Source organism: Protopterus annectens, chromosome 5.part0, assembly GCF_019279795.1.
Source record: "Protopterus annectens isolate FY-2018-M chromosome 5.part0, PAN1.0, whole genome shotgun sequence".
Lineage (NCBI taxonomy): Eukaryota > Metazoa > Chordata > Ceratodontiformes > Protopteridae > Protopterus > Protopterus annectens.
Window position 1 is genome coordinate 552,653,008 of NC_056735.1, and position 24,335 is coordinate 552,677,342.

Here is a 24,335-nt window from a genome sequence, read left to right on the forward strand (position 1 = left end):
TCATGAGGAGAAGGTAAACACTTGCACCACACCGCACTCATCACATAATCCCTCAAAACCTGCACCACCAAAACATAGGTTCATAAGTTCATAGGTATGTACTAGGCTATCTGCCCAACGACATTTATAAGCCTAGCTGGAATGTGTTGAATTTCACCACCCCCTTAGATTAGTTCCCCTGTGCCTCTGTCCAGCAAAGCCACTGAAGTGATGCACTCGTCAAGGTTTCTCTTGAAGAGTGTTAGTGAGGAGATCTGCCTAATGTAGATTGGAATCTTGTTCCAGAGCATTGGAAGTATCTGGAACAGGACTCTGTCTCTCCAGCACGTCCTATTTATTGTTGTGGTGAGCTTTAGATCCCTAGAGCATGTGGCTCATGGGTATATGATTTTCTTTAGGTGGAGCATGTCTATCAATTCTGGGTTGGACATGACCTTGTATGTCAGGCAGAGATCACCTCTGAGTAGGAGGTATGCAACCGAGTACAGCTGGAGTTTCTTCAGTTGAGCTGCATAGGGCACCTGTTTGAGGCCAGTAATTCTCTTGGTGAGATACTTCTGTGGTCTTTCCAGCTGTTGCAGGTGTCTTGTAAGGTACATCCCAAATGGGGCATTGTACTTTATGATGGGTCTGATGAGTGATGCGTAGAGGGCCACAATGACCTCTTTTGATCTGGATGCAAACCCTTTTGTGATTAGGTGGGCGACACAGAAGGATTTTCTAACCACAGTGGCAATGTGATTATCAAAAGAGTGATTACTATCTACTTAGGTCCCCAGATCCCTTATTATGTCTTCTGGATTTAGAGGGCTACCACCTATGTGGTAGTTTGTGGGTACTTTGTTTTTTTTCCAAAAGGGATGACTATGCACTTTTTGGTATTTAGCTTGAGGCCATGATTTTGACACCAGGTATCTGTCTCAGTGAGACCCTGTATCAGCCGGAGAGTCAATTATAGTCCCTAGTTTGCAGTCCTCTGTGAACTTGGTCAGCCATAGTCCTCTTGTGCTTGCCTGTACCTCTGAGAAGTATATGCTGGACAGGAGGGGTCCTAGGACTGAGCCCTGGGGAATTCCACTTGTAACCAGTTTAGATTCAGACCCGCAACTCTTACCAAGTGGGTTCTATCCGTGAGCCACTGGGCAACCCATCTTGTGATCTAGGGGTTTATGTTCAGGCTGGTGAGCTTGTCTATAATACCAGAATGGGGAATGGTGTCGAAGGCCTTTGGGAGATCTAGGTAGACTGTGTGGACCACCTTTCCCTCATCTATAGCCTTGGTAACTGTCTCAAGGATGTCCACCAGGTTTAGGAGGCATGATCTGCCCTTAACAAAGCTGAACTGAGTAGGGTCCAGTGTCTGGAGGTTCCCAATGTCTCTGTTAATGAGATCCATGATGATGCACTCCATAGCCTTGCAGACCAAACTAGTCAGGTTTATAGGGCTATAGTTCCCAGGGTCTGTTGTGGCTCCACCTTTGTGGAGCTAAATAACCGCTGCTGTGCACCACTCTATGGGTATGTAGCCTGTGGAGAGGCTGAGTTTGAACAGTGTGTTTAGGTGAGGGGTTAGTTCATCTTTGAACTCATGTAGGATGCAACCTGGGACACTGTCCAGTCCCATCGATGCTGTGTTTTTGGCTTTGGAGAGGGCTGTTTTAACCTGAGTGTCTGTGATTTCAAGGGCAATACATTCTTTTGATATGGTTATGGGCCCTTTTGGGGTGAGAGAGGGGTGAAGTTTGCACTGAACCTGTCTGCCAGGATGTTGGCGCTATCGGTCAATTCAGCGTATTTTGTGCCATTCTGCACTAACTCTGAGCAGATCTGAGAATTGCCATTTAGATTTTTGACATAGCTAAATAATGCCTTGTGGTTATCTTTGGAGTCCTTGGCAATTTTTCTTTCCAAGTTAGCCTTGGATGACTTTATGAGGGATCGTAGTTTTTGTTGATACTGATCAGGGATGTCTTCCCTTCTTGGGATTTTACTCTTTTCTGTACTAGTTTCTTCCTTCTATTGTATAGCTTGTTTATGGCAGGGGTCCACCAGACTGGCTTCCTTTTCTTGAAGGAGTGAGTCTTGGTTTTGCTTGGGATAGCACAATCCATGCATTCTTGTAGGTGCCCATAGAGTGCATTAGTAAAGGATTTTGCAGCTTGGGCAGCGTTATCCTTTAGCATGGGTTGATTTGAAACTTTCAACCTAGGGCTTATGTAACATGAAGTTTGCTTTTGAAAAGTTTTTCACCATGGTTTCTTTGACCCGGGGTGGGGGTTGAATGTGGATATCCAAAGTTATTAGTTTATGGTCAGATCTAACCAGCGAGGGGCTGACCTCCGGTGTGAAACACTGGTCACCCATATTGGTGATGACCAGGTCCAATATGTTGTCACCTCTGGTGGGGGTGTTGACCAGTTGATCCAGGGCATTTGAGTTTTTAAATTCTAGGAAATGCTGGGAAAGGGAGTTAGTACTTGAGTAGTTCTCCCAGTTAATGTTAGGGTAATTGAAATCACCCAATATCAGGGTGTTTGGTAGGACCTTTATGTTTCCCAGTGTTTCCAGAAATGTGGAATGGGGGTCCTGGGACATGGTGGGTGATGTGTAGTAAGCTAGAATTTGAATTGCAGTTCTGCCCATTGTTAGTTGCATGTGGATGATCTCTGAAAGATCGTGCTGTGCCACTAACCTGGAGGTGTGTGTATCCTTGATAAATATGTATACGCCCCCGCCTTTAGTATTTTGGTCCGGGTTTTGTGGCCAAAATGTATGGTATGAGTTGCAGCTTGGTAGTGCTGGGGTGCTCTTTGGAGCCTTAAACCAGGTTTCTGTTACTGCACATATATTGATTTTATCCATGCTGATGAGTGCCTTGAGTGTGTGTATGTTGAGGTTTACAAAGCAGTCCAGAATGTTCCCCTCCAAGTGCAGCAGTGCATGGCTTAAAGAGACAGTGATCCAAAATCAAAATAGCCAGCACCAAGGTGTAAAAAAGTGTAACTTTTATTATAAAGTTATCACAAACAGACCGGTTTCAGCATTAGTTTCAAGACACTCCTTATACACACACACCCATATAGAAGCAAGAAAATCATTTGCTGTTCACAACAATTCATTTAATCCTGGAGGAATTAAACCCCCAACTTAATTATCCCATCTTTTTTCTTTATTGTTCAATATGTTGTGCCAGCCACTCTTATTTGTTCTGTCTCCCTTAATAATCTCAATGACCATAAAACTAAAAGTGCTCGGCTTTCTATGTGGGCCAAACATCCAGGCCCGTTAAATTTAGGATCAGTAAACACATGAGTGACATCAAACTTAAAAAGCAGACAAATGCATTATATAAGCATGTTGTCAAACATCCCTCTGCAACTTAAAGAAATCCCAATCCCTCTGAGCTACATGCTCTAGGGACCTAAACCTTGTCACTACAATAAGCAGAACATGCTGGATGTATATTTTCCTGTCCCAGTGACTTCCCAAACTCTGGAACAAACTACTTATCTATATCAAACAAAGCTCCTCATTAGCACTACAAGAAAGATCTTGATGACTGGATGGGAAATAGGAAATTCACCCCGGGGATCACCTCTGTGGCTGTGCTCAATAGGGACACAGGAAAATAATTTTCTTGGGTGGCGAAAGCCAGGGTACCTTTTTGGCTAGGCTTATATAGGCCCTAGAGCCAATAGCCTAGTACCTACCTATGAACTTCTAAAAATAAATAAAATAATATGTTTTGCTTCATTGCTTACTGGAAAATATTCAAAACTATAAATTTAAAACACACTCTATCAAGTGGTGCTGTATTATACAAGGGCTATAATTCAATTATATATTATAATTAATACAATCAGGAAGGTGAATCAAAGAACATTCACATGACCCTAAAAAATGTGTGCAAGGGGCCTATGGTTTGAAAACAGTCCAAAGGTAAACTTAACCTGTCACTGGCCAGATGCATTTTCGCTGAATGTGGGTTTCAATGCTGTTTCAGTGAATGTGAGTTTCAAAAGTAGAGAAGCTTTAATGCTAAGTCCATACCACCCAACCTCTTTGTGTTAAAAAATCTGGACAAAGCCTGATAAAATGGCAGGATGAAGGCCCTAAAATAAGGACATATTTTAAGTATTGCTCTTATAACCTTATAAAGTTGCTAGAGTAACAGGGTTTGTTTTAACATACCTTTTCTGAAGGATTTAAAGTCTGAAACTCAAATGTATGTCATTATTTACCAAGTTTGGTCCTCAGATCATCCCAGTGATTTGCCTGAAAACCACAAGTTTTGTGAGGAACAGAACAAAAATTTGAGCCAAAAATCTGGACATTCTGCAAAAATCTAAAGGGCTGAGAGCTATGGCTAAATCTGTTTTCATTGTACGACTATTGCTTTGTTTAGCAAATGTCTATCAGTGTTTGTGCTATAAAATTTGAAATAAAAGTTGTAAATTAAATCCAAATATCTGTAATCATTGTAGAAATAAAGCATAGAAAAGGATGCACACTGAAGGTTTTGAACAGTGTTTATGGCAACTGGGGAGAAATAGCCAAGTAATGGGACACTGGAATGGCTGCGTGGGGGAGTGCTCTGTGTTTCACCCTCCTGTAAAACATCCTGCAGGGTCCCCTGCTAGTGATACCTTGGACCAGGTAGCTGCTTCCCAGAAGAAGGAATAAATGGATCAGTTAGATTAAATAAAATCATTAAGTAAACTAGGAAGGCCATAAAAAAGAAGAAACATATAGAAATCAATACCAAAAAGAAAAGAGTATTGAAAAAAAAATATGTCAATAAAGATGGTAAAAATGTGCTCTGTTATATTTGTTTTACTTGGATCGCTTGTCTGTGTGCTTAATAATGGATTTTTGACTGGAAACAGACTGTCTACCCTGCTTGGATTACTTTTGAATATTTAGTAATTCTGTATAATATTTTGAATTATATTTTTTATTATTTTTTGACTTAGGACGAGTTTAAGTTTGCTACTTCTACTACCATTATCTGATCTTATTAATATAAAGTGAGTAACTCTATATATACATATATATATATATATATATATATATATATATATATATATATATATATATGTGTGTGTGTGTGTGTGTGTATAAATTGAAAATCTTCCACACAGAGAAGTTTCTTACACTTTATTTTTGTTTTTGGTCCCTCTATACTTGCTTAGTTGGTTGTTTGAGATTTTGAGGAAACCGCAGAGATTACTTGTTTAAAGATAGTAGAAACAAACCTAGTGTACAGATGCTAGCAATATTACTTTATAAAATGATAAATGAATACCTGGTGATGAAATGCAAGATGGAATTAATGATATGACTGATCTCCACATTACTGTGCAACAAGAACCAAAGACAGAAAACCATAAAATGTAATACCCAATCATAAATGAATTAGACAAGTATAAATTTACATATTTATCTTCATGTGGTATTATTAATTGAGATGCAAACTGAAGACTTACACCTTATCCACGTCTTCAAGATACTTAGGCCAAGAAATACATCCTTTGTCATGGTTATGGTCAACAACAAATATGTCTAACTGATCCTGAAAAAGCAACTGATGATTAAATGGAAGGCAGTATGGCACAATATGGATAATTTTATTTTAGGGTTATTGGTCAAGAGCATTAAATATATATGAGGTCATAAGAAATAAATAAGTTATCATATAAAATAAGTTAGATAAGAATGATGTAACATGATTATCATCACATGCCGGTATTGACTGAACAGCAAGTTTAAAAAATATCAGACCCAACTCCAAAATTTTAGAAAACAATAAATGAATCCTTGTTCAATGAAGAGATTAACAAATTTGGAAAGCAGTGAATCTAATTAATAATAATACAATCAAAGCTTTCTAAGTTGCATTTTTATCTAAGGAGTAAACAAGTGTCCCTAGAAGCTGGCAAATGTGGATTACAAATCAAAAAAAAAGAAAAACCCAACAAAACAATACTAGCAATAGGCAAATTAGTAATTACAAATTTAGTTAATAAACCCAAAGGGAACTTTTTGCCAAAATAAAAGGGCAAGGTGCACTTTAAAAAGCATGGCCAGCAGTTTCAAGCTTTGAAATAAGTCAAGTTTTCTGTAATGGGGGAAAATCTAATGTCATTATAAAGTATTCACCTATAATATAAAACAGAGACAGAAAAAGGCTTATATAAGATTATGAGTTTCACAGAAAAAAGCTTTCTAATATGTTACATACCAGTTCAGGAAGAAGGGTCTGACATAATTATTGATGAAAATACTTCAATTAAGGAAACCACAAGCTTGTGCTCTCCAGTAAACCAAAGCTGTAAAATCCATCTCTTTATGGAAAGCCAGACAAAAATTTCGTAAGAGGAAATACAGTTATCTGACAACAGCGCTTTTCTCAAAATCTAAATTGATTAAGATCAGAATCAGAAAGTCATATATCAAATGTTTGGGCATATAAAGTAAACATGGCTTAGCATCAACATAATACAGCCTAACAATGAAGAAATACATCGTGGCATACCCCTCTTCAAATAATACAATATCCAAAGAGAGGTAGTATCAACATGGATACACAGAATGCTGTTGGGATGTTATTGAGTGTAAGATGTAAAGCCCTTAAATTAAGTTGCATTTCATTTAAGTATGCTAAAGAGTATAAAAATATTTAGAGCTCCTGAAAGAGGATGTACATCAAAAACTGTGAGCCTTGTGAAAATATGCTGGCTGATTTTAATCTGTATAGGACAGAAGAGAGCCAAACATCCATACCATCTGTGTCATCTATGCAAGCTTGTCACAAAACACAGTGGATCTTGAACAAAATATTGACTGAATAACCAGTAAAATTCATGCATAAAAGTGTGTACTTTTAGCCTTATAAATTAGGTCCGCATGGTACATTTGTTAAAGCAAACAATACCAGTGCCCATAGAGATGGTTGAACAACACAGCAGGCCAAGGCAGTTTGCCACACAGACTATATCTTTCTGCTAATTAGAATTAATCTTAAATAATCTTAACAGCAAATAAGCCTTTGCAAATATAAAAAGGCAGCTTAAAACAGAATCAAAGGAAAAGAAAATACTGAAGTAATATATTGACAGATATCCTTGTAGCTATGATCTGTCATATCCATTTTGTTTACTGTACAAAGTCTATAGGTAATCTGGTCTATATCATGAAATCAAACTTCCAAAATATCAAACACCATAAGTTCGAACTTGGAAGATCGAATTCAGATAACACCGAAACTTCAAAACAGCAAATTTTCCCAGGGAAAAAAAATTGCTGTTCCGAAAAACACACACATAACACAATCACACCAAACACCTTCAAAACCTACACTAAACCTAACATACACCACTATCTATGCACTATCCCTAACCCAGCCCTAACCCTAAAGTCCGTCACTACCGCACACTTACCTGACCTGCACCCTAACCCTAAAGTCTGTCACTACCACACTCTAACCTGACCCGCGCCCTATCTCTAAAGTCCGTCACTATCGCACACTTACCCGACCCCCTCCCTAACCCTAAAGTCCGTCACTACCACACACTTACCTGACCTGCGCCCTAACCCTGAAGTCCGTCACTATCGCACACTTACCTGACCCGTGCCCTAACCCTAAAGTCTGTCACTACCCGTTCATGCACTTACCTTGACCTGGTCCGAAAATGCCAAAGCCGCAGAAACGGCCAACCAAATTCTTTCCCTGGGAAAGAATTTTGGTTTCCGCGGCTTCAACATTCTCACCTTTCGAACTACCAAGTTCAGCCTTCCGGTATTCGGCATTCTTCACGTTCGATTTGGTGATAGGAACCCAGGTAATCTGTATACTGTTGACTTTTTCTGTCTTTAAGGTAGACATGATCAAAGTTGCAACCTGTCACTCAAATCAGGATAAATTGCTTCCCACTGGATAGAGTAGGAAATTATTGCTAGTAGTTCTTCTAGCATACTTTCAGCTGTGATTCACTGTTTCCCCCCTTTTTGACATTTCTGTAGAAATATGGAGTTGATTTTTAAAAGTACAGTAGTATGGGGGGGTGTTTCAGTCTGCAATAAATCTTTATTTTTTTCGTTTTTTTTCTGCGAGATGAAGACATGGCCAGTTGTGATTAATTTGATTTAACTTCATCATGCTATTACTAGAGGAAACATAATGAAGCCATCCTTAATGCTTTTATGGACCAGTCCATTGCCTCAGTTAAAACATATGAGTAAAATGCAACTACTTTAACGGACTTCTCAACCCTTCATATTTTGGAGGAATTAATCTATTTTTGGTCTTGATTAATCCCATCACACGAGTCTCTTAATCTTGACACCCATCATCTGTGAGTTTAAAGCTTTATACTACAAAGTAAGTCAGACCACATGGCCAACATAATGGTCTCACCAATAATTTAAAGAAGAGGACCCACATTTTACACCTCTCTTTATCTGAAGCAAAGATAAATTACATTATAAGAGAGATATTTGCAGTATTTTCTGTTCAAATCTTTAGATTTTCACAGTGTTTTTCATACTATAATTATATTTTTGTAACGATTATTTTTAACTCACACTTCTGAGTAGTATCCCATAATCCTACTTGAAGTAGATGTAGTTTAAAGTATTCAAACTATATACTAATTATGTGCCCAATTGTTTGGCCAAAGTACCCACTTTTTAAAAGTCTTTGAAACTATGTTCATATTTTCTTTGAAACTATATTCAGTGTATGCGGGTTGAGATGGACGCTATCTTAAAATTAAGAAATTTGCTCATAAGACATCCTTTTGTTAGAAATAAAAAAAATCGTGTGCTGTTATAATTTTTAATACCACTATGTAAATGTCAGCATATAATAGGTTCAAACCAAGATGCCTACAGAAATAATGCTGACATTTTGCATGGGATACATGAAGTAATAAAAGGCATTCCTTGAGCTATTTGAGAAAGACAAGAAGACAAGAGAAGATGAAGAACATCCTCTTCAGAGATGGAAGGATCACACGAGACAAGACCTGTAATATACAGGTATGGCTGTCAAAAAAAAGAAATAGGGTGGCACTGAAATGTGACACACTGGCCCCTTGTAGAAAACAGAAAAAGAGGGAGTATGATGTTTACTTGTAATCTGCATAATGTGTACTGTTTGTCATCCTTTAGTTTGGACTCCTTTGTTCTGAAAAGGGATTATGAGCCAGTCTGCTATGCAGGTTAAAAATATAAATAAAATAAGACTAATAACTTAAAATTATGAAATTGTTCATAGAGGTCCATTCTTTCAGAAATATTACCACTTTTTTGGCATCAAATGATTTTTAATGTATTCGAAGTTGAAGCCAAATAAAAAGGCTTGCAAAATACAAGTATGAAATGGGTTTAACCAAAAGGAAGATTTGAAAGACTTAAAAGATTTAAAATTTTGTTTCAGAATATGTTGGTTTTAATAAGTGTTGCATCATGCAGTCCAAAGGATGTCCTGCAGTCATACATTATAATGGTATAACCATTTCTGGTACCTACCTGATCAATATTTTTACAGATTAAAATTCTCAAATGTAACCACACAGCACAAACGTGTGCGTATGTAATGCACATTCATGTTTTTGCAAATCCATAAATTAAATTGCTTTTCTCTCCTTACAGACTTTTTAAGTAATCTCTTGGATGTTTTCTCTATGTCTGTGCACAGCAAAATCATTATTAACAGTAGGCATTCTTTGGTGTGCTGTGGTGCCTTCTGTGCAGAGTCTGCATCTCCTTCCTGTGTTTGCGTGGGTTTCCACCAACAGGTCTGGTTTCCTCCCACATTCCCAAGATGCTACAGGTGGATTGGACATTCTAAATTGGCCCTTGATTTGAGTGTGTGGTGGTGCCTTCTGTGGAAGGTTGGGCACCGGGCTGGCAACTCGACACCATAAAACTCTACCGCCACTCTTTCTGTGGACTGATGATCTGCTGTGGCAACCCTTAACAGACAGGAGCAGCAGAAAGGAGAAGAAGAAAAGTCATTCTTTGGTGTGTGTGTGTGTGTGTGTGTGTGTGTGTGTGTGTGTGTGTGTGTGTGTGTGTGTGTGTGTGTGTGTGTGTGTGTGTCCGCGCACGCGCGTGTGTATGTATTTCTGCTTATATCAAGATTGTTTTCTGATTTTGAAGGCACGTGAATAATCTTTCCTGACTACACATTTTATAATGGGCTAAATTCTTGCTTTCATGGAACAGCATTTTTAAAAGTAAAGTTGGAATAATTATTTGCTTTGCAAAGTACAGCTAAATAGCAAGAAACAACATTAAGGACAGCATGAGGGTGTGATGACTGGGGAAAGATGGGCAAAGGCTGCCAGCCTATTAAATAGAATTTGATATATAATTCTGCCATTTGTAAATAAGTGTAAAATACAGGCATGTTTTTTTGAGTGTAAAAGAATATTGTGAAATGTGGAACTGCAAAATATGTGACAACATTGCACTCTACTGGCCCACTGAAGCATGTTGTGACCCTTTCATGTTAGAATTCAGCTCCACTGAGTCTGGATGAAGGTTTCATGCCATTTGTTTTAAGGCTAAAGTTTATGACCATAATTTAAATGTGGAATGTGCTTTATTGCTCTGGTTTCTGTTAGACTATACATGTGAAATGACTTATATTGTTATAAGTTTCTGAGCAGCTGTTAGATTGCTAACTACTGCAGTTTGTTTGCCTGGGAAAATCTAAGTGTCAACATGATGTAATTTGGGAGGGACCCAGCAGACATGTTTGTTAGTAATGTTTAAATACTATTTCTCACAAGAGACTTGGATCATTTTGATCTTGGATATCTAACTCAGCACTCTGCTTAAGCTCACATGTAAGTTTTAGCACTGTGATTTCTTGTAGGAATAGTTAAAGCTAGTAAAGATTAATTAGGTATTTTTCTTTGAAATCAGACCTGTCCTACTGTATTATTTTAAGTTTCTGTGTGATCTCTGAACTCTTAGATATCTCTGTGGTGTAGTAGTTTTGTCTTGTGTTTTAATTATTTATTATTAAATATTTTAAAAACCTTTACCTGTGGCTAGTTTGTGTAGAGATAAGCTCTAGAGTACATTGCATATTTATAGAGGTTATTGTAAAAGGCCACTCTAAAATAAGCCTTAGACTATATAGTCACATTATCAATTGGATAATAATATTGCACAGTAATAATTGGATGCCCTTTTAAGGGCCTTTTAGTAGCTGATATTATTAGCTGGGTGGTGGCAGGGATTACTACCATATGGTTTGGGTAAAGGGGCACAGCTGGAGAATCTGTGTCAGCCTTTCCCAGGAGTGTCTGTGAAGTTGTATAAATACTTATCTCAAAGTGTGTGTGTGTGTTGTGTCAGCTACATGGGCAGGGACATAAATCACTCGTTGGACAGAGGGTACTGGAGGTTTTAGCTTGCCAGCTAGGCTGAGACCTGGACCCTATAGCTGTGCCAGTGGGGAGTCTTATTGGGGACCTGGTGAGCAAGGGAGCAACCAGCCCCAGACTGACTATGATCTCTGTGTGCACTTAAGGGAAATTGTACTTTACTGTGTGTATTAATTATCCTTTCCTCTCCTCTAGGAGATGACCTCCCTGGTGTTAGTGGTGAGGATTGAGGCTCCTTGATTGCTGGGCCAGGGCATGGTCATCACAGGGGGTATAAAATTAAGTTTAATAAAATGAAAGATTTACTAACAACATTTTACAAATTGTTTTAGCCCCACTTATTATCAGTGGTCTTTGCTTATGCAAAGGGAGTTCCCAGAAGATTAAAAATTACAATGCAGCCCACATATGGTATGAATGATAAGCTATTTTGTAAGGTATTATAAAAATAAATTTGAGTCAAACCAGCAGTTTGAAATTATCACCTCTAAAATGTCAACTTTATCACACTTACTATAAAGCAAATCATTAGAAAAATATATATGAAATCATGTAGTCTGACCCTGTTTTACATATATTACTGTGTAGTACAAAATGATCCCTCAGTTCAGTCTGCAAAAAACAAGGAAGTAAACACATGCACATTTCACTCTTCTGGCCCTCCTTTTGGCATCATCTCTGTTTTGCAGAAAAATCTTGTCTCTAAACATGTAACTGCCTTTCTGGTGGATTCCTGTTAAAAATATGATGCAAACAAGAAAAAAAAATAAAGAATCTCTGGTAGAAGCATCAAAAACTATATTTTCATCATTCTTCTAGGCAAGAATTATATTTAAAGCAGAAATAATTACCCATCGAGTCTGACCTTTGTCACTCATCCTAACTGCAGTGTTACCAAAGAATATTAGAATATGTTGTTTTTAAAATATTACAGCTAGAAAGAACAAGAAATGGTGAAAATAATATGAGCATCAAGGCAATCTAAGTATTCATTTACTTTCCTTCTGCTTCTCCTGAGGAAATGTCGGTATCATCAGACTCAATAGAGCAGCTTCTCTGTTGGCAATCACAGAATCCAGTTTGTTATGGGGGATTATCAACCATTCCTGGATTAACAATGAGGGGATGTTATATAGTCCATCAAGCACTAGATTTATAAACTTTATTTCATGGGCACTAAGAGATAGCCCCTTACCTTACTCTGGGTCTTACTGTGCTTTAGGTAACATATAATAATTCTGGTGATACTGGTGGATTAGTTCTCTGAGTGAAGGATATGAATGGTTTTGGTCCCCCAAATAAAAGCACTTGACCAGCTGACCATTCGGTCTTTCAGCCTCAACTAAACAGGTTTCAAGAAATTTATGTCTGAATGACAGTTCTCTACCCATACAGGTTTTAAGTCCATCTCACATGCTTTGGATATGCCTTGGGGCCACCACCTAGTAAGGCATGCCTGAATCATCCTTGACAGTAACTTGCCTCAATGTCATTTTCAGAATGTGCCTGTTCTTCTTCAGATGGGTAATCTTCACCCTAAATATAAGGGGCTTTACACTGGGTTTCTTTTGGAATACCAAGTTCCTCTCCATGTAATGGAGAATAAGAATAGGTACCCCACAGATGCTCATCATTTCAATTGCTTGTACTTATAGTCTTGTTTTTTTTCTAGTCTTTAACCACAGCTCAAAACTACAGATGATGATGTGGTAAGAGTGTGCGTGATGGATTGAGAGCTCTGTCTGTGATCTCAATTCCCACTTTACCACGTCACATCAGATGAGCACCTGCAAAACTGCAGGAAGAACACCATCCTTTTCTCAGTCACACACTCACCAATGCCATCACTTACAAACATGATCTCAAGATAATTGAGATCCTATACTATTGTCAGCTCCCAGCAGACCTAAAGAGAACAACTGACATTTCAAAAATGACACCATAGCCTGACAGTGGAAGGTGATAATTCTTATCCGATACATTCATACTCACAACTGAGTTACTGAAATATATGCTGTGGGCCATTGATAGATAATGCCAAATGACACATCATCTGCAAACAATATACTGTATAAACCACTGATATGCCACATTTAAGTCTCTGACAAGACACCCACTCATACTCAGCTGTGTCTTGTTCATGAGAAACATAATATGACCAGTAAAGAAATGCACATTTTTTGGCGCCCATCACTCACATTGAATGACTGTGACTTAATGTCAAGAATTCATTTGACACTCTGACCAGTTTCATACAAAAATAAGAAGACATGCAGTGGTCATCCTGTTACTCCATACTCTTGCAGATTATGAGGTATTAGTATGTCACAATCTCACAACCCATGAGGGAATTTGAGTACATCAGTCTTCTTCAACATCTATTAACTGAATTGCCAAACTCACACAGAATTTCAAATGATGACATAATGCCAAAATGTTGACCCATTCTTACACGTATTGCTAGTTTAGTTATACTAACTCAAGTGTTACTTGGTGTGAGACATTTGGAATGGTTTTGGTCCTCCAAATGAAAATATTCTGGTTCCATTTGTAAAGATGGGGGCTAGTAGTACTCCAGTTTGTGTGGCCGGAGATTATTTGTCCAGTACCAAATAGGCGTTTAGCTATTGCAGTGACTTTAGCTATGGTGAGTTACCCCAGTACGCTAAAGATTTCAGGTGCTGCCTTGAGAAAGGATGTTATGTCCAGCAGGTAGTTGTCAGAATGTTCCTTTCTATTCAAACTTAAGTCATCCCGCTGTATCCTTGCTTACTATAAAATTTGTGAGGTATTGCTTTCCCTTCCTTAGACAATGAGTAGTTTGAGGAGGGAATTTATTAGTTGGGTACACCTAGTGCTTCTCTGATGTACAGTACATGCAGTACATTAAACCTATAATAACTCAAGCAGAATCTATGAAGAAGAAGGAGACAGAGAAAAGGAGAATTATTTCCTAACGTTCCTAGAGACTACCAATCACTGGAAAGACTGAAAGTTGTTCTTAGGAGCTACCTTGGCATTGATGCTGCTACTACAGTCCCAGTGAGACAAATAGCAGAAAGACATTGATTCCTGATAGTCTCTGATTGGATAGTGTGTATGGGACACCCCTGACTGGTCTGGTTGCAGTTAGCTGAGAACTTCTTCACGGCCTTTATGCAGCTTGGCTTTCTGTTGTGCCATGCTGCAGTATTTTCTAATCAAGGTGTCTACCAAGAAAAGACTATAGTGAGAGTATGGAATCCAACAACATGTGGCACAATACCACTTCCCAGGAAGCAGCTTGGGATTAATGCTACTAATTTGCTTCAGGTGAAATAAGGAACAAAGGCTCATTGATTCTTAGCTGTGTGAAGCTGCAGTGAGACCTGTAGTAGTACTTAGGTAGTAGCCAATAGGTGAGTCATCATTATTTTTTTAAACACCTTTACTGAATTATCAATTGTGACATAGGCACATTTACATTTATACAAAAGTAATCAAATTGTATTCAATTAACAAATATTATACTTCACATACATTGCTATATATCACATAATCTAAGCAACATTACATAAATTATTCAGTTCCTGCACCTTTTTTTAAAACAAGAAACATTGATCATTTTTGCCAAAGTTATTTCTTTCTTTTCACTAAGTACTGCTGGACTAGTTACCACCAACCTAACTTAAGAGTATCACTGTAAATCCTTCATCCATAAATCTTTAGGATAAACTATAATACTCTCCCTCCATCCACAGAGTACTGCAATGATTTCCAGTCCTCCATCCTTTGACAACATGGCTCAGCAGTCTGCTCTCACCCCCATCTTTGTCAGTCTTATCATATTAGGTCTGCTAAGGCAGTGCAGCAACATTCTTATGCTTAATGACTTTTCACTGCTTCAACCAGTTTTTACTGCAACATGCAAGAGATGTAAACATTTAAGAAACATGGAGGCAGTCCTCTCATATCAACCCACTGTTGATAAACATCATACCATCACACCACCTTAATCATAACACACCAGTAGGCCTATAACTTATGTGAGGCTGTAAACAAAATTTGTCAAAGCCTCCTAGAATGTACTCTAAGAGATCCCAGCCTGAAGGACATATCACAAAGTCCATCTTCACATGCTCATACTATAAATCATCACTGCTAATAATAGAGTTATTAATAAAGCAGGTGTAAGCCCATATGGTCCACTAAGTCTGTTTCTGAACAGGAAAATGTTTTAGTCAGAGGGGACTATAGTTAGGCATGCATGCTCCACACTCACCAGAAAAGAACAGGATGATTGTAAACTGTTTGCCTGATGAAAGGATCTGTGATGCCACAACGGCCCTAAGCACCCTTAAACCAGACATATATTACTACAACCAAGTAGTTATTCATGTGAGAGTGAATGAACTGAGGTGCTGCACCCAGAGGAACATGATGTTTAGGCTGTGAGGGTATGTATATGCATTGGTTGGTGCTGATCAGCTGTTCTAACTAGTAGGGCAGATCAGCTGACTGATGTTCATTTTATATACTGTTTTTTGAATATTTAATTGCATCTGAAGAAGTCTAGCTATCCAGCCAGACGAAAAGCACTTTATGGTATAAAAAGTTTGCATTACTTGCTTGCAAGTTCGTGGATTTATTCTTTCTGTGGAGCATTCACCTAGAATGATGCCAGTTACCAAGACAAGATAATTGGCTTTAATATTTGACTAAAAAGTTTTGTCATTCTTAAGAGATCCAGTATGTCACAGCCATGGATGAGATGGTAGATAAGACATGCTGTTTTGGTAAGAGTTGGCTTACCCTCTCATACCACGGTTTCTGCACACTGGCTAAAGCCTTTGCTACCTTCACAGTGGCTTTTTAGTTAAAGTCCAACTGCTGGACATTCCTACATAGCAAACTCAAAATCCAGTTCAGACAACATCATGTTATTCTCTTGAGATGAGTTATAAATCAGACCAGTTTTGCCTTTGTGACTGTTTTATTAAAGTTAAATCAAGATGAACAACAATGATGAGTAATAGTCAACACATAACAGGTTAAACATTAACAAGTCATAACCATAAGACTATCAACCTGGTTAGTTGGTGTCACCAAACCCATTCTGTTCTCACAAACCAAAGTCCAAGTCCATACACAAATCCCCTTCGGACAGATCGCATTACCAACACTAGGAATTTACCACTCTTTGCAGCTAAGGAAATCGCCTTTGAAACCATGACCACAAGAGGCCAATGACCTATATAGGGGGAATACAAGTTGGGGTTAAGGCGACTGTCCACCCATAAAGTGGGACAAGAAAAGTGGGAACGGGTTGAAGCAAGAATGTGACCTTTAGCCCTGAAAAAATTTCTGAGAAGGATTGGAGTGGTTCTGATTAGCCAACCACTGAAGTGATACAACCACTTGTTTCAGGACAATATAAACCCCTGCACATCTCTGCCCTCCACCCACACCAGTGACATTTTCACAGACAATGGACGTGCAGCCAAGTTGTTTGCTTCGTGACCATTTTATTATTAAAATTAAATCAAGGGAACACCAATGATGAGTAATAGTCAAACCATAACAGATCAAATATTAACAAATCATAACAACAAGACAATCAAATTGGCTAGTTGGTGTTACCAAGCCCATTCTGTTCCCACAAACTATAGGATGAAAGCTACACTGAGCCCCTTCAGACAGATTACATTACCCACAAACTCTGGGCTTACCACTCTTTGCCCCCTAAAGGAATTGCCTTTGAAACCATGACTCTTCGGTCTTCCTGACCTGTCCAGACCACAAGAGACCATTGATCTATAAAGGGGGAATACAGGGAGGGGGGTTAACGATATGAGGTGACTGCTCACTAGCATGTATGTACATGCCATTTCCCCCCAATCTAGGCCTCATCTCTATAATCAATATATGCTAGGTTTATATAAAATGAATAAACATTTAATATCCTAGCTGAGATAGTTGTACATAGACAATGCTAATTACAACTCAAATAAGTTAGAACTCATATTATTTAAGTGAATGCCATCAGAGGCATAAAAATCCTTGTCTGGGTTCATATATATTTGTGGTAAATAATGTGGATTCTGGTGGAACTTGCTGCTCGGGCTACACAAGTCACTTAACTAGACACCACTCTCAGGCTGAGTGTGAAAAAGGTCCATGGAAATCAGTTCTCTACCATGGAAAACAAATAGAAATAAAATAAAGTGTCTTGACAACTGAATGGCTGAATTCCTCATAGCACCTTTCCACTAGTATCTGGGTACAATGGCAGAGAAGAAAACTATCATGGCTGGATGCAGATTGGCTAAAGGGTGAAGGTCAGACAGAATTCTAGCCAATATAACTTTTTTGGGGGCTAGGATTAAATCATTACCTCCAAGGTAAATAAACAGAGTGGTGGTCTTAGGACGGTCTTGGGCCAGTTGTCTAATACCTGATGCCAGAAATGCCGTAGTTGAAACCAAGATAAACCTGAAAAACTGACCCAATGAGTTATCGAAACATGTTCATCTAAAGATAATGTTACCTCCCCCAAGGTGAGTTGATACCCTCTAAGCTGCCTTCTAGATAAAAGAATGCCCCAGAGTCTACAACACCTTCTTACCTGTAAAATAAAAAAAAAAAACACTGTTTCTTTATAATGTAAGAAAGGAAAGCATTTACCAGTCCTCGTTAGGACTTTAGTCAAGTGCCCCTTGAGTGCAAGAGCTGAAGTTCTGCCTATTTGAAAAGAGTGTGAGGAATAACCTTCTATGGGAATATCCTGTTGTAATATGGCCTTGAGTAGAACCATATTTATTTCCAAGGGAATAATCAAGTGCCCTGATATTAAGTAGAAAATAGGTACTGATGCAGCAGCATCAGACACTAGTTTGTGTAAAGCTTTGACCCAATGGACTGGGCAAGTAAAATAGGATTTGGCTTTATCTAGGCAAAGTTGGTTTCCCTGATTAGTCTGATCTGTCCCAGACTTCCTTAACCAAACAAAGGCAGTCACTAAATCAACCTCTATATTTAACTTGTACCACTCTGTATAAAAATATTTTTCTTTTGCTTAACAATGTGGAGCTTTTCTCTACGGGCCTCTGTTGTAAATGGACCTAGTCCAGTCGGAATGTCCCGGTTAACAAATGTAAAATAAATAAAATAAATAAATAAAAATAAATGAGTCACATTCGGATTGCACGGTTGATACTGCGGTGGTAGTGCTGCGGTAGCGTTGTTGCCTCACAGTTAGACGTTGCCCGTTCGATTCTCAGTTAGAGCGTCTTCTGTGTAGCAACATGCGTGAATGGGCATTCCTTCGTTGAAGGTTGTGCGTTAGGCCCGGCAAGCCAGTACTTAAAAATCTACTGCCAATCATTAGCGGACCAGAGTTCCGCTGTGGTGACCCCTAACCGGAAAAAGCCGAAAGACACAAACAATTTGGATTGCACGGTTAGGCTTATAAGGACCTACAATACACCTATAAACTCATATTCTTAGATAAGAACTCATCATCCCAATGTGAAGCCTGGAGCAGCTCATTTATTCTAAAAGTCACAGCTTACAGCCAGGTAAATAATGGTGGACCAGAGAATGAATGAATGGAAATCATCTGTTGAGTAATAAATCCCCATGACAGCGGGGCCCAAAAGGTGATAATTGTTCGGTATTCTGGGATCCTGCAATACTCCTCTAGGGTTCTTCTAGCTCATAATTAAGCTAGTAACTAGCAAATGCCCACAAGTGTCAGGGATCCCTAAACATTAGGCTATCCAGCTTAAGGCTGCTAGGTGTATGGGTAAAGTACTGGGGACCTCCTTCAACAGACATCTCTGTATTAGGAACTGGATCAACGTTGGAAGAGCTTAATGTCTGAAGTGCTGGAATAATCTCTTGTAAAATATTTTAAAGACTTGCAAGATTGATGAATAAGCTTTTTTCTTTTTTATACATGAGGCCCAGGACATGGATAGAATAGTGTCAGCTAGTCTTTGCCAGTCAGCCAAATTTCCAGAGGAATAGGTACCCCAAATCTGAAGCCAGTTAATGAAAACCTGGAAACTAGGAATGGGGATAAACTGTCAGTTATGCCATTATCCCTACCTGGTATATGACAACTTGAAAAGTTAAAACTGATTTGCAAGCATAACAAGGCCAACAATCTTATGACTGAGTGAACCCACCAGGACTTTGAAGATTTTTTTCTTTAGGGCCTGTACTACTGATGGATTATCAGAGCAAAATATCACCCACTTATTACAAAAATGCTCCTTCCAAGGAAATGTGGCCACCCAAATTGAAATAATTTCTAGGATGGTGAAGTTGCTTCCTTTTTGGGTAATTGCATAGCTCATCTGCTCATTTAATAACCTTGGCTGGGGAATGTGACACCTTGTGTGTGCACCTGTCCCCTGAAAGAGCTTCCTCTGTGTCTAGGAAAAAGAGATTTGCCTTTGGGTAAGGTATCATGACATAACCTGGAAGCCTTTTCATTCAGCCCTGTGTTAGAACTTGGTGCTGGCTGCCTGTTCTTTGACTAACACCTGAATGCAGAATTATTTTCCTATAATGGGAACAAAATGAGCAAAATTGCAAGAAGGCCATGAACATTTCCCATTATTGAAGGCCCAGCAATATTTAATGTTAAGTTGGTTATCTGGAAGGAAAGAACTTTCCAGGTTATTACACTCATCTACCATGATGTTAAGACAACTGCTGGGGTATCACTTATCCTACTGATGTGATGTCTATGATGCTTTTAACTTTCTAAAACATTGACCATACCATGACCATGATGACCCTCCCTGTATGTGGTGTTCTACCCTAAACAAGAGGAAATATGCTAAAAAAGGAAGAGCCTGATTAGGATCTTTCTCAAAGAGGATTGTAAACAGCATATCCCAGTATCCACTTATCTCAGTTTCTAATAATTGTTTTGAAGGAAGCTTTTTTGCATAAGTTGGCAGGAGCTTAGACCCTGTTTTTTCACACTCTAGAATTCGTTGAATGCTTTCTGCATCAATTAAATAAAAAAAGTGTCTGAATAGTCTTCCTGGATGGATTTTTGTGTGATATTCGAAGCAATGTGTGCTGTGATATATAAACCAGGCAGAGTGGTCCTATCATTGTTACCTGAGGCCATGGCAGCCAAGAATTGCATTACGGTAAGGTCTGGGTCTGCTGCTAAGACTGTATCAGTAGTGGAAGGTGGACCATTATGGACTTGTATGGCCATTGATGTGTTTGGATTTTCCAGGAAGGACTGCAAAGACCCCTGAGGAGCACTGCTAACTGTGGGATGTTTGGACCCAAAGTTTTTCTCTAAAATCATATCAACAATCCTTGATTAGTCTCCTCTAGCAAGGAATCTAAAAACTCTTCTAGAGAGTCATCTACAGGTAACCCCCTTCTGACAAAGGTGCCCCTGCCCCTGTAACTTCCTCGTTACCTTCAATTTCTTCATTCAGTTTCAAGGTTTGAGATGGAGTTCCTATAACAGGCCAAGCTGAATTAGAATTGTTGTTCTGATTCTGTTACCTTGGCTTTTCAGCTGGTGTTTCAATTATTGGGTGTTCAGCCTCCATTTCTGGTAGATGTCTCCTAGTTATGTAAACTCCTGTCTTGATGATTTGTGACTTCTAAAACTGAAAAAAGGCACTAAGGCCTCGAGGGTTAAACACTGCCATCTCTCTCTCTCCCTCTCAGCACTTGCAGAGTAGCAACGTTAAATTATTAATGCTGTTAAATTGAGGCACAGACAGAATGACAGAATGTAAATTAATAGACATTTTCGTTAGTAAAAGAAGTCTATAACTCTTAAAAGTCAATACCAAGAAATGCATTATACTACATTTTGGGACATCTACTCCCCTGGATAACTACATTATCAATAAAACACCCTTTAAAGTTGATTCACTAGTCAGGTATCTAGGAAATCATGTAGATAGTAACCTAGCCTTTGACCAACATATGATCAACTTAATAAGAAAATCATTTTATGTTGCTCAACTTATAAGCAAGGACATGTCATCTAGGTCCAGAGAGTTCTTCATACCACTGTACTCAGCCCTCATCAAGCCCATCACAGAGCATAATATTCCCTTTCAGTATGTATCTGACCAGACATATGCAGCAACTGCAACATTCACAAATATTCCTTACAAAAAGAATACAGGAAATAAACACAATGTCATATGTTGATCACATCAAAGCCCTATCTCTTTACTCAGTATCATGCAGACTTTTGAAAGGTGATCTTTGCTGGCCTACAATGCATCCCTGGACCCTGTTTTGATGAGTCTTGCACATCTGCAAAACAAATAGCATCTAAACTATTATATTAAAATACCTAAATTTTACTTGCAGCATAAATAGGGCATATTGGCAAGAGAGATATGTTTCTCAAAGAATTCCCATTCTCTGGAATTGGGTCCCCATCAATGTAAATCAGAGTTCCTCCATATCTCTATTTAGGTGCAACTCGAATGGGTAATTGGAAATTCACTTCTAATCTGGCTCCTATGTCTCTGATGGACAGAGGAGCCACATATATAAATCAAATTTGTGGATCACAACTGGCTTGCACGGCTAGGCTTATAAAGGCTATAGTGGTTGTTAGTCTGTAAACATCTATGAACCTTTGAACCTATAAGGATTGTGAAAAAAAAAACATGTCCAAGCGGTCTTGGTCACAATTTAAAATAAACAAGGAAGGAAATATTGATTTTAGGAATTTTGCTCTTTATTTTAACCAGAAATTCTTCAGAATAAATAGCTTTTCTTCCTCACAGTTTATATACTCTCTAAATCACATTACAATTCCTAATTAAAAAAATTACATAAAGTTCATCTAATTGAACTATAAATGTGTAAAGATAAAATACTAATATGCACTTGATCAGACAAAATAATTTAGCTAAACTTGATACTGTATATTATATTATAGTGTTTGTGCCATTAAAATACATTTAATATTTACGTTCATTTAACCCAGATTTCTTATAAGAACATAATCTAATCTGCCATTCTGTCTCCCTGCATTCCAAATGGATGTTCCAGCCCCCTTTTAAAGGGTCAACTGATACACTGGGCAGGATTCACGAAGCCTCCGTGTAAGAGTTATAACTCATACACGGAGGCTGCAGTTAAACGGAGTGATGTCAGCATGCTCTGCATATTCATGAGAGCATGCTGAATCACACCAAAGGCTAACACGGTCCATGTAAGACAGTAGGGGGCGTGTCCGTAGGCCGAGCTCTGTAAGCGGATACGCTCCCAGAAGAGTAAAAGTGCCCAAAGTAAACACCCACGCCAGAGTCCATGGAAATGTGAATAAACACAACACATGTGCCCACATACTACGAACATAAAATGTACAAATGAACATCACATAATTTTTTTTTAAATTGTAAAGATGTTTAACCGTGAGTGCGCTCGTTTGCGCGGGTGTGCCCGTAGCGCAGCTACAGTTAGCAGTCAGTGGGAAAGCATATAAGAACTAAATATGTAAAGTAAGCCAAGAAGCAATAGCGTAGCGGTAGAGATGTTGGCTGAAGAGCAGGCATTCATGGTTCGAGCCCCCACAACACCAATTTTTATTTTTAGCAAAATAAGCACGAAACAAGTCCCTGACAAATATGTACACATAAAATCACATTTTATGTAAAATGTAATGAAATAGCCCATTTATATTGAAGAAATGTGAGGTAACAAAGCAATAAAAAATGCCAGATGTGCCCATAGCTGAGCTACAGTTTAACAGGGTGAGTGCATCTGCCCGTAGGTGAGCAGTGGTTTAACTGGTGCAAAATGAGTGCCCGTAGCTGAGCAGTGGTTTAACACGCTGAATCTATGTACCCCTAGCTGAGCTGAGCGTAATATGCGTACTGATAGCCAAATGAGGCTTAAACCAGCATACCCCGTTTGCGTGGAGCTGCGCACCACGCAAACAAGCTAACTGACGGGCAACGTTGAGCAAGCCGTATCAAAACTGCCTTTACACAGACACACCCCTCAGCTTGTCTAGACAGTCATAAAAAATAAAAAGTAGTGGCCAGGTTTGAATCCAGGATACTATACACCATAGTCAGGGTACCAAACCACTAAGCCATGACAGCAGTACCTATAAATGCAATAATAGCTAATATATAGGAATGAATACAAACTGGAGCATGACAATGCAGGTTTACTGAAGTTGATACAATTCCAAAATGGCCAATCACAGATATGTGCGGGAAAAACGGACTATATAAGCCCCATAGGCGTGAATACACAGCACAAACGATTGTAGAACTGAACTGCAGGCAGAATGACAGGAGTAGGAGAGGGTAGTTGCTTTCGAGCACAGAGGTGGGGCATTGAGGAGTCCAGGTACATGGTCTGGCTCCTAGTCCACAATCATGAGGCCCAACTCATGCAGGGCCAGGTCCTCTGGGGAGCATACAGGGCTGAGGCGTGGGACCGGTTGGCTGATGATCTCACCAGTGCCACAGGGATTCCAAGGACTGGTGAGCAGGTCCGTCACCACCATGCGGACCTGAAGAGACGCAAGCAGGACCAACTGAACCTTTGGATCCAGGAGGCCTGGCAAATGCCCAACGCCCCACTACTGAGTAAGTTACATTTAATTATGTATGCAAGAAATTAAACTAGCTGATATTATGGAGATGTGTATTCCAATATTACTTCATTTATATTACAGCTGCAGGTGTCCATTCTGCGAACCACAGAGCCTATGGCGATAGGCTTGTGCGGTTGCGCCGCCAGGCAGGTCAGTAATCCACTACCAGTAACTGTAAAGAAATATAAAAGTATGACAGTCAGCAAAAGAGTGCAGTGTAGTCACTAAGGAATAAAATGTGCAAGTAACAGTGTGAAAGTGTTTGCAAGTATTGCTTGATTACAAAAGTGTGTTGCAGCCTGTAAGCCAAACAGAAAAATGAAAATGTC